Source organism: Lactuca serriola, chromosome 5 (genome assembly GCF_051521515.1).
Source record: "Lactuca serriola cultivar US96UC23 chromosome 5, Lser_US96UC23_V15, whole genome shotgun sequence".
NCBI classification, from domain to species: domain Eukaryota; kingdom Viridiplantae; phylum Streptophyta; class Magnoliopsida; order Asterales; family Asteraceae; genus Lactuca; species Lactuca serriola.
This window is the reverse complement of record NC_136412.1, coordinates 340652158-340668284: the sequence shown is the minus strand read 5'-3', so window position 1 is coordinate 340668284 and position 16127 is coordinate 340652158.

The window sequence follows — 16127 nt, the reverse complement described above, 5'->3', positions numbered from 1 at the left end:
TGAACTCACTAATCCGAGTCTTAACTAGAAGGGTTTGGGTTTTCGCGACTTGACTCGCCGAGTCGAAGAACATGCTCGCCGATTCCAATGCAATCTTCAACAGACTTGCCGAGTTGTTCTTCCAACTCGTCAAGTTCCTGCCTATCTTCATCCAACTCGCCGAGTCCACCCATGTGACTCGCCGAGTTACTATGCGATTTAAGTCTGGTATCTAGCCCGACTCGCCGAGTCCTTACGTGTATTCTCATAATCTCGAGTCACAGAGCTACTCATTTGCTCCAAACAATAGATCTGGGTTCCTAGAGTCCATTAGCAACATAAAGTTGCTACCTTTACGTGCTTCTTGTCTCATAATACCAAAAACCAAGCTAGAAAGGAACTTAACTCATGGGGAATGGCTTTTGCATAGCAACTAACAAGGATTTCTGCATCTTTGGTCTAAATAGAGCTCAGATCTGGAGTTTCAACTCTAGATCTAACTTGTGCACCAATTTCTCATCACATACTTTCAAAGAAACCCTAAAACTCCATGAAAGATGGGTCTAGAAAGGAGAAAGCCAAGGATAACGATTCATTACCTCCAAATGCTCTAAAAAGTTCCACCAACTCTGGATCCAAGGCCTCCTCTTGCACCACTATGAATCTCTTCTCTTCCAAGCTCCAAATTACTTCGCCAAGGGTAGATCTTGCTCCAAAAACGGTTATGGTGGCTAGGGTTTGGGGTTCTGGACTATAGCGGCCGCAAATGAGCCCTAGGGAAGAGAATAAGATGCTTAAATAGGGTACCAAGACTCGAAATTAGGGTTTCCCAACCCAGACCAGACACGCCGAGTCCACTTGCCGACTCGCCGAGTCGGTCACTTACTTTACACTCGGATCCCGCTCCGACTCGTCGAGTTCCTCCCTGGACTCGACGAGTCGACCCTCTTTAACTTACGGTTTTCCTTTCCTTTCTTGACCTTTCTAATTTCGGGTGTTACAAAATATTTGATCACTTATCTTAGGACTAATGGTTGATCAAATCAGAGTCTATAGTTGTTCTGGGAATCACCCTTTGATGATAATTCAGAAGTTATACTAGCAATTATGGTTATAGACTTATCCAAGTAGGAGACTGTTAGATTAGGTGCCTAAGCATATAACTAAATTTGTATACACTTGAATTAATAATAAAGTCCTTTTGGGTTTCCCTCAAACCTAGAAATTGATTGGAATGCTTTTTGGAGAGAGAAATACTAATTTATTAATTTATTATATGATTAATAAATTAATTAGAAATCAAAATAAATTATTTATTAATATATTATGAGAATAATATATAAATTGGAAATAGTGTTGTTTAATTAAAACTTAATCATAAATTAATTTGAATTAATTCTGGGATTAATTGGATTAATTAAAAGTGAAAGGACTAAAGTGACAATGCTCAAAAGTTGAACATTGACCAATTCAAGAACCTCCCATAGAGGGGACGGTTTCTAGAGGTTTTCTAATGGTTTTCTAGAGCTTTTGTTGGGCTTTAAGGAATCTTGGATACCTTAGGGGGGGAAGCAAAAGGATTAGGGTTATCTAAAAGGAACATGCCTTATATTCAGCCTCCATATCACCTATATAAACCCCATGGATTTAGTTTTTGTTTTTCACCTCATTCCAAGAGAGAAATACAAAAATTTCCTTCCCTCTTTTCTCTCCTATTAAGCCTCTAATTTGCTAGGGTTTGGGTGTGAACCATCAGAGACACGAGATTTTTGGTTCTTGATTTTTGGAGTTTGTTTATGAATAATTTCATTGATTTGTTTACTTCAACAAGTCAAAAGGTATGTAATCTTAATTCTTGTAATTTAATCATACTAGAAAGGCGTTAGGGTTCCAAAATTTTGTTTTTCAAGGCTTGTTACATTTAAAGTGTTAAATACATAGAACCTTTAGGTTGCATGTGCCCTTAAATGTTAAGTGAAATTCCGCAAGCACATAATTATTGTAAAATATAAAACCCACCAGCTTGTAAATAAAGTAGACGACCAACTATGCGGAAATAAAGACTGTCATCAACCTTTGGTTGATCGTGTAACACTCGGTTTCAGATTGCTTTGTTATTCGGGGTTGCATCCCAATCATCAGTTATCATGAGGCTTAGGGCCTTGGGGAAGAAAGGATTTGGCCCTTTTTTTGATGTGGGCACTACAGTTTAAGTAATTCGAGTGTTCGATGGCATTTCAGAGCCTAATTGTATAATCGTAATATACTAGTTTGGGCCTTTATGAATTTTGGGTTCTTGTTTGGGAAGTTCTAAGGCAACGGTGAGTTATTAGAAACGTAGAGCTTCTCGTCACCTTTCCGTGGATATAAAGTTCGTTGGAAATGGACTTGGGAAGAATGAGTTATGGCTGAATGAAGTTTGAGTGTTTTGGAAGGCCATCTAGTACGCGGGGCATTCTAGATATGTACGCAGGGCGTACCGAGTAGAGTAGTTGTGGGTGGCCTTCGAGTACGCCGAGCGTACCAAGGGGTACGCGGGGCATACTCCCTTCAGCCATGAAACCCTAAATTGTGATCCTTGACCCTATTTAAACCTCATTTGTTTCATGAGCCTCATCTTTTATCAACCTCTAAGCCTCCTAAACCCCAGAAGTCGATCCTTAGCCTATATCTTGGATCTTTTAAGCCATTGTGAAGGATCTTGGAGTATTTTTGTGCACTTTGAAGAGCTTGGAACTTGTTGAAGAATCATCACCTGGAAAGGATCTTGTAGATCCAGAAGTTTGACATCTTTTTCAATCTATTGAAGGTAAAAAAAACTTTTATCATGCTCACTCTTTGGTTAGATCTTCTTTTTGGGTTTGTTAATAGTCCTTTTAGCCTCTTTTGGTGGTCCTTGTGAGCTATGGTTGTTTCAGAGGTTTGATCTTGTGGATCTGGACGTTTTAGGTGTCCCAAAGTCATAAAAATGTGATTTTTATGGTTTATTTGGACTCATGCATGTGTTAAGACCTTTCATATAGCTCTTTTGAGCTCTAGAGTCCCATTAATCCATGTATGCGAGTAAAGTTGCCAACTTTACGTGATAAGTCATATATGGGAAACAGATATGAGAATTTGAAGTAAGGAATTAAGTGCTTAAGTGCTTAATGGAGAAGGTTGGGGTTTAGATGAGTACGTTGGGCGTACCCATCTGGTACGCTACGCGTAATGGCCCCAAAGGGTGTACGCTGGGCGTACTCGACCTGTTGGGCTTTTCTTTTTTTGTTGACATGTTGTCTATGGAGTGTTGACCATAAGTTTGACCTGATTTAACCATTGGTTATTTGAGCTTTTTTTGGATGGTGGGCCTTCTGGGGTTAGGCACATGATGGGTTTGAGCCCAATTTGGATATTTGGGCCTTAGTGGGTCTTATGGTGTCATTTCGGGTTTGGGCTATCGTTCGGGCTTGGTTTGCTCAGGGATTTGTTGGGCCATCTATAGACAAGTGTTGGGTTTTAGGAAAAGTTAGTGGGCTTTAGAGTAAGGCCCATGTAAGGGTTTGGGCCAAATTTGGAAAATTGGGCCATAAGTGGGCTTAGGAGGAGTATTTGGTTTGTGAGCCTTTGATTGTGAGTTTGGGTCGTAGTCTTGGACCAAACTAGGTGAGGGGTAAAATGGTCTTTTTACCCCATATATGGATTATTGGATTGGGTATTGGAACCCAAATGTTAATTGAATATCTTCATGTTTGTTAGCACAAGGATTCTAGCGGATCTACAATCAGAGATATATTTGTGGGTTCAACTATCAAGGTGAGTCTCCTTTCGTAGAATCCATGGGTCGAAGGCACTAAGGTCGGCCCATTAGTCATGTTATAGTATGATGATTGTTTGTGTGATAATTTTCAGTTGTGCATGTTTTGCTTGACGATTTATATGTGATATTATGTGGTAGTGGTAGGGGTAAAATAGACCCGGTATCCGGTTGAAATAGACCGAAAGGGCAGTTCGAGCACCTTAATATGCTCCGCATTATCCAAATGGAATAGACCGAAGGGGCAGGTCGAGCATCCAGATACGCTTGACAGTATCCGGATGAAATAGACCGAAGGGGTAGGCCAGCACCCGGATTTGCTTGGTAGTATGTTTGTTATGTCTGGTATGTGGTATTTGGGGAACTCACTAAGCTTTGGGCTTACATTTTGTGGTTTATGGTTTCAGGTACTTTTGGTTCGAAAGGGAAGGGTCCGACTTTATCACAGCGCATACACCTGTGTTTTTCCGCAATTCGTGATTCTGGGATTCTACTATGATAATTGTTTACTCTATAATACTTTTAAATATTTGGATAAAGATAAATGAATGTTTGAATATATATTAAAAATGGAATTTTTACCCTATGATTTTCGGGATGTTACAGATCGTCACTTTATCTAGCTTATGGTTTTGCTCCATTGGGAAAGAACTTGGCCTACACCCTTCAAAACTACAATCGGCATGAATATCCGAGATGTATTTTCTTTATGTTAAAACTAGACCTTCAAAGGTCCGTGTCACTTTTATACCAAGAAATTACTTGAGATTTCCAAGATCTTTGATAATGAACCAGTCATTTAGCTTTGCTTTAACGTCTTGTATTTTGGTGGCATTATTTCCAACTAATATGTCAACATTGACGTAGATAAGGGCTATAACGAAACTTCCATGTTGTTGGTAAATGAACAACAAGTGATCTGCTTTGGACTGATTGAAGTCAAGATCAAGGAGAGCTTTGGTGAACTTGTGATTCCAATTTCGTGAGGCTTGTTTCTAAGCCATATATTGACTTTCTCAACCGACACACTCTTGTTTCCCTTTCCTTAGCAAATTGTTGCAAGATTTTCATGTAAAATTCTTCAACCAAGTCGCCATGTAAAAAGGCATTATTTATGTCAAGTTGATGAATGAACCAATTGTTTTTAACAATGACAGCCAAAAGAACTCGAATTGTGACTAATTTAGCAACAGGAGCAAAGGTATCATGGTAATCTACCCTATCCATATATGTGATCCCCTTTGGCACAAGGCGTGTTTTATATCTCTCAACTTCTCTATCGGGCTTGTACTTCACTTTTTAAACCCACTTGGAATCAATAGATCATTTTCCATCAGGCAAGGCTTCGAGCGTCCATGTGTTATTTTCTTCTAGAGCACATGTTTCTTTTCTCATGGCCTCTTTCCACCGTTCATCTTTAACTGCTTTGTAAAAGAATTTTGGCTCATCAATGGAATTTATGGCCACTAAAAACACTTTGCATGAGCCAGTAAAAGAATCATAAAAAACAAAATTGGATAGAGAGTGTACTGTTGAGGAGGCTTGAATTGGCGTGCTTCGTGCATTGTCAACTGAAGGGGGAAGCTTTACAATGAAGCCATCAATATGTTTTGGTTGTGACCGATGTAGTCTAGGTCTTTCATTCTTACTTGAAGTATCAAAAGTTTCTTTTTCGATCATGTTAATCACCTCATCCCTTTGGTTCGATGAGTCATGAATTTGGTGTTCATGGACAGTGTCATGGTCCAAGTTTGTGTCAAGGTTTTACTAATGATTGGTTGGTGTGTTGTTGGGTTCAAAAGTCTCACTTGGATCATCAAATTGGGCCGATTCAGCTTCTGAATCAAAAGGATCCATCTCGTCACGTGTATGGGTTAGTTTGTCAAAAGGGAACTTTTTTTTTCACAGAACCTCACATCTCTTGACACAATTATCCTCTTGTTTTCACTGTCATAAATTTTGTAACCTTTCATTCCTTGTGGATACCCCAAGAACACTCCTGGTCTCCTCCTCACCTCGAACTTATCCCTATTGGTGATAATGATTCTATAGAAAGCAAGACAACCAAAAACCTTCATGTGATCATAATTAGATTTCTGACTAAAAAGAACCTGAAAAGGGGTTACATTCTTGATAACCTTTGAAGGAAGTCGATTGATTCTAAAAGTTGCTGTTAAAATACATTATCCCCATAATCGTTTTGGCAAATTGGCTTCAAACATTATAGTTGTAGCGTTTTCAAGCAAATGCCCATGTTTTCTTTCCACAACTACATTTTCTTGGGGGGTGTGGACAAGTAGTTTCAATTAAAATTGCATGTTCATTGTAAAATCTTTGCATGTCGTTTGAAGTGAATTCACCACCATTATCAGTACAAGCTCTTTGAATAGTTTTTCCAAATTGAGTTTTTATTATGTTGTGAAATTTTATCAAGAAATTGTTGGCTTCATTCATGAATTTTAAAAGGAAAACCCAGACATCTCTACTAAAATCATTAGCTAGGGTTAAAAAAATAACTTGCACCAGATAGAGATGGAACATGATATTTACCCTAAATGTCACAATGTAAAAGCTCAAAACAATTATTGGTTTTAATAATACTATGCGAAAAGGGCAATCTAGAATGTTTTGCCTTGGAACAAGAATCACACAGTTTATCAAAAGAACCATTTCTAAGTAAATCTATTTGAGTAAGTTTATCACCAGAAGCATGTACCAATCTTTTGTGCCAAATATCCATAGTTGTCGTCATGGCTTTCTTCTCTCTTCCAACTGTCTCCATTCGGTATAGACCTTTCTTACACTCCCCACACCAATCAAGTTCCACGTGTGAAGTTTCTGCATGACATAAAAATAAAAAAAAAGGTTATAACAGATTGAAAATCTTTTCACATTATACTAACATATAAAATATTGCATGTAAAATTTGGAATATGTAAAACTCCTTTTATCTTAGTTCCTCTTATCAAAGAACATTCTCCTTTTCCTTCAAGTGGTATGGTATCCCCATTAGGAATAACATGTGTTTCAAAATAGTTTTTTGTTTTATTTTCAAGTATACTAGCATCATGTGTGATGTGTCAGTCGATCCTAAATCAATGACCCAACAATTATCATTATTACATTTACCGGTCATGAACACCTTCGAGGTATTGACCTCCTTACCTGAATTTCCAATCTCAGAAAAATGTCTTAGAGAAGACTCATATTTTTCGTTGGTTAAGCCAGGAATGGACGTGATGCATCCAGGTTCGGTAAAAGCTGCCTTTGGTTTCGTTTCTTTACGTTCCTTGTTTCCCAACCACCATTCTGGATAACATATTCGCTTGAAACATCCATCTCGTGAGTGACCATCCTTTCCATAGAAGGTACAATGCTCCATCAAATCCACCCATTTGGTCTCCTTCTAGAGCGTTTTGTCATGCTTTTGGTTTTGGTTTCCTTCTCGACGAGTCGACACAAAGGTCTTGAAGGCCGCAAATTCTGTGACGGGTTTCTTGTCGGCTGAAAAAACCCTTTGGCGATCATCCTCAGCGACAAGATGGCATGCGTTCCCGAGGCTTGGTATGGGATTTATGGTGATGATGTGAGTTTTAATAATGGAGAATGAGTTAACGAGACCCCTGATAAATTCATAAAGTTTTTCTTTATCCTTTACCTCACTTAATTTCTTTCCAACATTGCATGTGCAACCATCATAGGAACATCGAGGCATTGGAAGCACATATATGATTTCATCCCAAAGACTGCGAAATTTGGTGTAATAGATGGACACAGTGGCTCCATTATAACGCGCCATTGAGAGTGTTTATTTGAATTCATATGCCCTGGGCGCGCTTTCCTTCCCAAAATGCTCTTTTAGATCGTTACAGATCTCAAAAGTAATGTGAGCATACTTTACGATGGTCCTAATTTCCTTCTCTATTGCTGTTATGAGCCACCTGTTGGGTTTTGAGCATTCTAACACTCCTATGGTGTACATGCAACCCTATAAACCTTGGATCTATGTTTTTCTCTATTATACATGCAAATAAGAACTTTCCAAGGCTTTAATCCTAACTAGCATACTATGAGGAAATTATACTACAAAGACTAGTTAGATGACATACCTTTTGGTGTAGCTTGATGTCTTCAAGCTTTAAGAGCTTAGCCCAAATAGTGTGGAAGCCTCAAGTGGAATCATAAATCACCAAAACACCTTGGAAGACTTTGAGAATAAGAATACTTTGGTTCTCTCTAGTGAAATCGGCTAGCCCTCTTAGTGTACCCAAACTAGTGCCAATTTCACCAACCAAGGACATCTTTATATAGTGTGGAGACTAGGCTTAAACCCATGACCTTTCATTTCATATGATCCATGGGTTAAACACTCCATGGACTATCCATGAAATCTTATCTCAACCTAAATTAACTTGGCCCATCAGACACATTTATCTAAGAGTCCATATTTAATTAGTTCATTTTGATCACTTAATTAATTCTAAATTAATTCTTGATCAATACTAATTAAATAATATGATTCCATATTTATATATTAGAACTTATAATATATTAATATAATCATAAATATACTATTCTCAAAAAATTATCCATATAAATTGTGCCGGTGAAGTGCAACCCAAATGGACCATGTCGGGTTGGGTCAAGTACATACCAAATATAGTTATGGACTTAGACATTAATTCAACAGTCTCCCACTTGGATAAGTCTAAAGCTATAATTAAGTATGACTTCAAAACCTAACTGGCAATAGTAGCTCTTAAAGTCGTTTTCAAACTATGATCTTGTCAACGAACTCGGACCTTTGTCAATGACTTGTCCATTAGATAAGGGATCATATATTCCTCCATTCTAGATATCATATGGACTGAGACATGGATTATAATCATTCTCTCTGTTCATTTGTTGTCTCCCGATTTCCGATTCATGACGACTAACCGATTGAACAAATCAAATCAGTCCTAGCTTGGCCAAGCACTCACATGTATCATCATTAAATCATCTAGGGGCCCACAGATATCACTTTTATCCTAAAGGTAAAAGGAATGGATAAACTTCGACTCATATGGCTTGTTCTACTACTTGTTGAATCATACACAAAGGCACGTTTTATAACATCGAGTTACCAATGCGTTTTCGTGCAATCAATGTACTATCAACTCATAGTAACAACTCATATCTCTAGGTTTGAAGAATATAAGATATTATCGTCTCATGATCACTCGTGATAAAATCCATGAAGTGATTCAAGTGAGTGCGGGTTGAATCCAATACTCAGAACTTATGAGCACTCATGAGTGTTGTAGCACAACTTTGTCCACCAACTTGGACCTCTACAAGCCAACCCATGACAGTCTTGATTCATATCTACTTCCAACATATGACCGACTGTGGATGGTTTGAATAACTTAGTCATTCCGGAAGAATAACCTAGTTATTATGGAAGTCAGAACATGCAAAGTGAAACACAAGAATAAATGAATCTAATATGGTATCAAAAACCTATGAATATAAATAAAACACTTTCTATTTATCATCATATGATTACTCATTATTCATTGTTTCGGTTTTATCAAGTTTATACTTGAATTAAAACACTAGGTGTCCCATACTCCAAGCATGTACACTATGTTTTCTAAACAATAGCTTTGCCATACACCAAGTATGAACTCTATGTTTGTCTATGATCCTTTTCTTTGTGAACTAGATCAATTGAGCATAATTTCAATGATACTCTTTTCACACTCCCAATTCCTTGTCTTAAATGTAAGAATTCCAAATTCCTATCATTTATCGAAATCTGTTTAGATTTTAAACTTATATGCATTGTTCCTCTTGTAACGATTATGCACAAAGCCACAAAGGCTTGGCAACAATCATTACAGAGTATCCCAATGGAGAGAAATTCCATGGAAACGACGTCTCAGATTCAAAGCGCATTGCTTTGAACATGCTTCTTGCATTAAGTTTCTTTATCCTTACACAGATTGCTTCCATCTATGAAGATAACTCTATATTCCCATTTTGACTACCACTTCTGAACAAGAGTTGCCTCTTTTCAGACTATGTCAATATGGTCCTTCCAATATTAACAGTATACTTCCAATTGTCCTTGAGCAACCAATCTTTGGTAAACCTTATATTGTCCTCGACAATTGCTTAATCACTTTAGTCATATCCATTTCTAGACATTTTCCTCCTTAATGCCCCAAGGCATTTGGAAAATTCAGAAAGGATAAATATTATAGCACATGTAATCGATCTTGTACCCAAAGTAAATGGGACACGATTCATGATGTTTCACATAAAGACATGGTTCTAGACCAGTCTTTTGCCATAATAATTTTTGTTTGCCATATTCTCAAAATTTGACTAGGAAAAGGGATGCCGTAATCATAATCGAATTTTGAGAACGCAATATATAGAATTTTCTTAAGTTGAACCAATCCAACATGAAATTCATATATATATTTTTGACTAAATGTGATTAAAACCTCAATATAAGCTCTTTAGAATGATTATAAACTCAATCTAAGCTTTTTAGAATTGAAATGAAGTATAATTTCCTCTCCCTTAATTATAGCAAAACAACTTTTTCAACCCCTGCAACCTCACGAATTGAAACTTTTGTTTTCTATAATTAACATTGCTAACTTGCAATTCTTATCATAATTATCATGCTCCCACTAACATGATGATTATTAGCAAAACACTCATGCTCCCACTAGCTTTGACATGTACTCAGAAATCAGCTGGACTTCTAAAAATCAATACTTTATTGACTTTCTTACCAAAGTTCAAATTTCTGATACTAGATTGCTTTGATAAAACTTTACCAAAGTTCAAATTTCTGATACTAGATTGCTTTGATAAAACTTTATCATAATCATACACCTTATCTTAGATAGCTCACTGATATGTCTACACAATTTCAAAACTATGAAAAGGGATGTCGTAATCATAGTCTCAATTGTTTAGACCTTTGCCACTTCTCACAAGTCTATGTTAGTGTGCCAGTAAACCACACACGCTCCACTAATGACTTTGAGAATGAAAATATCACAATTGCTATCTACTTAAAAAAATCTACTTAGTGAAAGTGTTTCCTCACCATCATTTTCATGAATCGGAGAGAAACCTTATGACACTTAGATTTTTATGGTGTATAAGTTCCTACACATATGAATTTGTCAAAACCATAATCACAAGACAAGGTTAGTGACAAATACAAACTCATATGGATTGAACTTGTGCAATCTTAAGTTCTTGCCATCTGGCAGCACAAGGGCCTGCCATAGCTTCCAAGTAGTTGTGCAACCAATTGAGAACTCTCAGAACTACTATGCAAAGTTAACGTGAATAGGCACATAAATGTCAACACGATAGGTTATACACCTCAAGTCGTGTGCTAGTGAAGAATTTCAGGTTTTATTCTTGATTAGGTCTTGAAACTTTCAAGAGCTTTAGGACTCCCACTGTCCTCTTGACATATAAGACTCACTTGCCAAATATACAAGAGATAGTGCGGATTCTTTATCAAGACAAACACTTCACACAATTGGTCTAAGTTGGTCTCTATTTTATCCAAAACATCACAACTTACCAATTTCAAATGTACAAGAGTATATAACCTTTTACTCTAATAAACCTTCATTAAGATATGTCACTCAAGTTACAATCTTGGAGTATGACTCTAAGAATTGTTTTGGAACGAAGTATGACTCATCTTTTTGATTTAACCATTTCAACAATTCATGACTCCTCGTCTTAGTCATAAAAATGCACTAAGATGACCTTAGAGAATCAATTGTGATATGGTATCTTAATCATTAAGATGATCATAAACATGATACTAAATTACTCTCCCATCTTTTCAGATTTGAGAGACTTTTATCTTTCTGCCAAATTTGATTTTTCTCATTCGTTCTGCCATACATTGAAGTATTTTTCAATGTTTCAGAATTATACGTAAACTTGTAAGTATAACCATATTTACTAAGCTTTAGTAAATCATGACGAATATTCTTTGTGGTGGACCTGACCAGCACACACCCAAGTGTACCTGATCCCTTTGTCCTTCCCTTGACTAATATATACATGTGAACAAGGAATTACTCTTAATTTTCCAAAGATGAAAATTCTCATTCATCATACTATACAACTTGCATGATTCCAAGTTTCGGTCCAATTTAAACTTGGGTGATGAGAATCTTTCCTTATTTGGTAAAATTAGACACTACCACAGACGAAAGAATCAAATCCATTTTCAATATTGCTATCAATGGAATCTTATAAGCAACAATTTTTCCACAAATGCCATTGTAAGGATACTTAAAATAAATGAAATCAAAAATTTTCCTTTTATTTTAAAATTTTGTGGAAAACCTTATCCTTACAATCCATATGAAAACCTTGTTGTTATCTATACCTAAGCAATATATCATAACTCTTAAGCAACAACTCAAAAATTCTGATCACCGAACCATGTGATCGAAATCCATCTTCGCAATCAGAATCAGCATATACTTCCTTTAAGTTTCTTTACTTTTCTTTGATTCTTAAAACATCAACATGTGACCCAGTCATATCATGTAATAAGAGTCTCCAAGTAGGAACTTAATAGAGTTAGACAATGGACTTTACCTGAAATAAAGTCAAACTTGTTGACTTTACCATCCTTAGATAAGTTTGGCAGCTTCATAACCAAAGCCCCTTCCTTTGGAAATAGAAACATATGGACCTTTAGGTAATAGTACATGGGACTATCTCAGACTTAGCCTTTCTCTTTACCATTTGGTCAGCCAAGTTGACTATGGCCAATCCCTTTCCATTGGGAAGAGAATGCTTTTCTGGATTTCCAGTGTCACTATTTTCCCTGTCCATAAAGTTTTGGGAAGTTGATATCCTAATCAAATTTGCTTTACTAGTACACCAAATCATTTCTGATTTAGCAGCACCAGGCAAATAGATAAGATCATTAAGGGTCTTGTCATAGTCTATTTCATATGAGTCCCAAAGGAATTCACTATGTGACTTAGAAAGTGATTGAACATCCACTTCCTCTAGACTTTGACACCCAACTCTCTCGGCTTGTCAATACGTGACTTCATCTCCAAGATGTGATCACACATACACCTTGCTTGCCAATAGGGATAGAGTGACCTTAAACTTTTCAAGAACTTGTGGGTTAGGGAGAATAATTAGAGGAGGTGGATGAAGTGAAGTTCCAAGAGATTTGGGAAGATCATTGATGTCTGAACTAGATATCTTTTTGGGAGATATTCAAGATAATTGATTTAAAGTCCTTAATATAACACCCCAATATGAAATATTAAGGCTAGGACCCAACACAATATTTTATAACTTGGAAGAGGGATGTCGTAATCCAAGCTATAGAATATTTGAAGGTAGGTGAATGACGATTCACCAATTTCCACCATAAAACGAAATAAATTATTAGGTTTTTTTTAATTGGATTTGAAACTCCTAGATCTTTTGAGATTCATTGAACTTTTCAAAGGCATGTTTCAATCTTGAGTGTGCCCTTCAGGTTTTGTGACTGGGATGCCGAGGATCACAAAACAAGGTGTGAAGTAACCATGCAAATTACTTGGTACCCTTAAGTGTTTACCCCTCAATCGATGTGTCGGTTAACCACACACGCTCCATCGATACTATGATAAACATTAAGTTACCCTTTGCATACCTTGTTAAATACGAGTTAGTGTGCCGGTTAACCACACACGCTCCACTAACCGACTTAAACAAAGTACAAAGTGTAATTTCATGGATTAGCACCTTATTCACATTTTCCTAAGTAACTAGATTAGGTATTTATAAAAGGTTTAGTTACTTAGTATTTATCATTAATACTTTTAATGAAGGGAGAATTTATAGTCTTTGTCCTACCCGTTCGGCTAACGACCCTCCACCAGTCAAGGAAGCGGTGGGTGAGAGTGGACATCCATTAAACTGCCATTTTATAGGCAGTAACCTTATACCCCCTTATAGACCGGCTTCGTGAATGGGGCCTACTAACGATAAGACTGACTTTACTCTTATACATACATACATATATATATATATATATATATATATATATATATATATATATATATATATATTATTGACTTATAATATTATAAAGTATAAGGGTTGGATTTTAACTTTTAAAATTCTAAGGACTAACTTGGAATTAAAGTATTCATAAGTGAAAACTTTTCAAATTCCAAAACTTGAGGGCAAGTTTTGAAACTATTCAAAACTAATTAATTCCATAACTTATGTGTTTAAAGTAGTTTTAATTAAAAGACTCTTCAAGTTCCATAACTTGAGGACAAGTTATGGAAGACTTTAAACTAATAAAAGAATGTAACTTTTTCTTATTTTGTAACTTATGGAATTAATTAAGGTTACATATTATATTACTTAATGAAGTGACCCTTGAACCTCCATAACTTGAGGACAAGACTCTTCATTTTTTGTAACCATTGCCAACTTTTATGAGTTTTATGAAACTTAAATGTGACTTTTCATATAACTTAAGGACAAGTTACAAAAACACATTTTAGAATCAACTTTTAGATTAAAATGGATTGAAAACAACTATTCAATTAACTTTTCTATTAATCTAAGCAACTCATATGGACAAATATAATACACATCAAACTTTTCCATGTAATTAGCAATACTCTTAAACTAATACAAAACATGAATCTATTGACAATTATCTTTGAAATTGGATTAGCATGAACATTACCACATCAAAAACAAGTTTATAAGTCCAAAAACATCTTAGGGTAATGTTCCTAGTCCAATTCCAGCCAAAACAATCGAATATATGTTGTCTGAGGGTCCAACTTGTCGAGTGCACAAACCAACTCGGCGAGTTGGATGCTTTTTGTCTTGGACTAGACGAGTCCATCGGTGGACTCGGCGAGTCTGCTGTGCAGACAGCACCAAAATTCGATTTTAAGCCAATTTTTGCAAGTATAACAAGAAAACAAGCCTAGGCTCTGATACCACTGTTGGGTTTTGAGCATTCTAACACTCCTATGGTGTACATGCAACCCTATAAACCTTGGATCTATGTTTTTCTCTATTATACATGCAAATAATAACTTTCCAAGGCTTTAATCCTAACTAGCATACTATGAGGAAACTATACTACAAAGACTAGTTAGATGACATACCTTTTGGTGTAGCTTGATGTCTTCAAGCTTTAAGAGCTTAGCCACAATAGTGTGGAAGCCTCAAGTGGAATCACAAATCACCAAAACAACTTGGAAGACTTTGAGAATAAGAATACTTTGGTTCTCTCTAGTGAAATCGGCTAGCCCTCTTAGTGTACCCAAACTAGTGCCAATTTCACCAACCAAGGACATCTTTATATAGTGTGGAGACTAGGGTTAAACCCATGACCTTTCATTTCATATGATCCATGGGTTAAACGCTCCATGGACTATCCATGAAATCTTAGCCCAACCTAAATGAACTTGGCCCATCACACACATATATCTAAAAGTCCATATTTAATTAGTTCATTTTGATCACTTAATTAATTCTAAATTAAATCTTGATCAATACTAATTAAATAATATGATTCCATATTAATATATTAGAACTTATAATATATTACTATAATCATAAATATACTATTCTCAAAAGATTATCCATATAAATTGTGTCGGTGAAGTGCAACCCAAATGGACCATGCCGGGTCGGGTCAAGTACATACCAAATATAGTTATGGACTTAGACATTAATCCAACACCACCCTTTTACAATGACATCACAGCGCATCCAGGACATGTATTCAGCTAAATCCTTTCCTGGTTTCGCGATGGACCCATCAACAAAACCAACCTTATTTTTGGCAAAGAGAAAGTTCATCATCTCTTGAGACCAATCTGTATAGTTGTTGTCATTGAGAGTTTTGTTGACATGCATCTATTTGGAGTAATGAGATGCATGAATGTAAAATGTGGAGTTCTTATTTGGAACGCCATTGTTCTTTTTCAGGTTTGAACTCTCTACAGTGCCTGTCATGATTGTCGATCGATTAGGGTTTGGTGTGTTTGGTTAAAACCCGCTCTGATACCATCTTGAAATTGACAACATAAATATTCGGATTCTTTTATTGATCAATAGAAGGTTTAAATACATGGAAAAAGATAAAAAATGGAATGACCTAACTTAAGGCACAAGCTAATAAAAATTATACATAAACAATATCTAATACGTAAATAATATCTAAATTCCAATAACTTGTAGTCCTTAACGATTAGCTTAATAATTCTTATCACATACCATGACATGTATTATAGTATCTCGTCCCTAAAATTAGCATAAA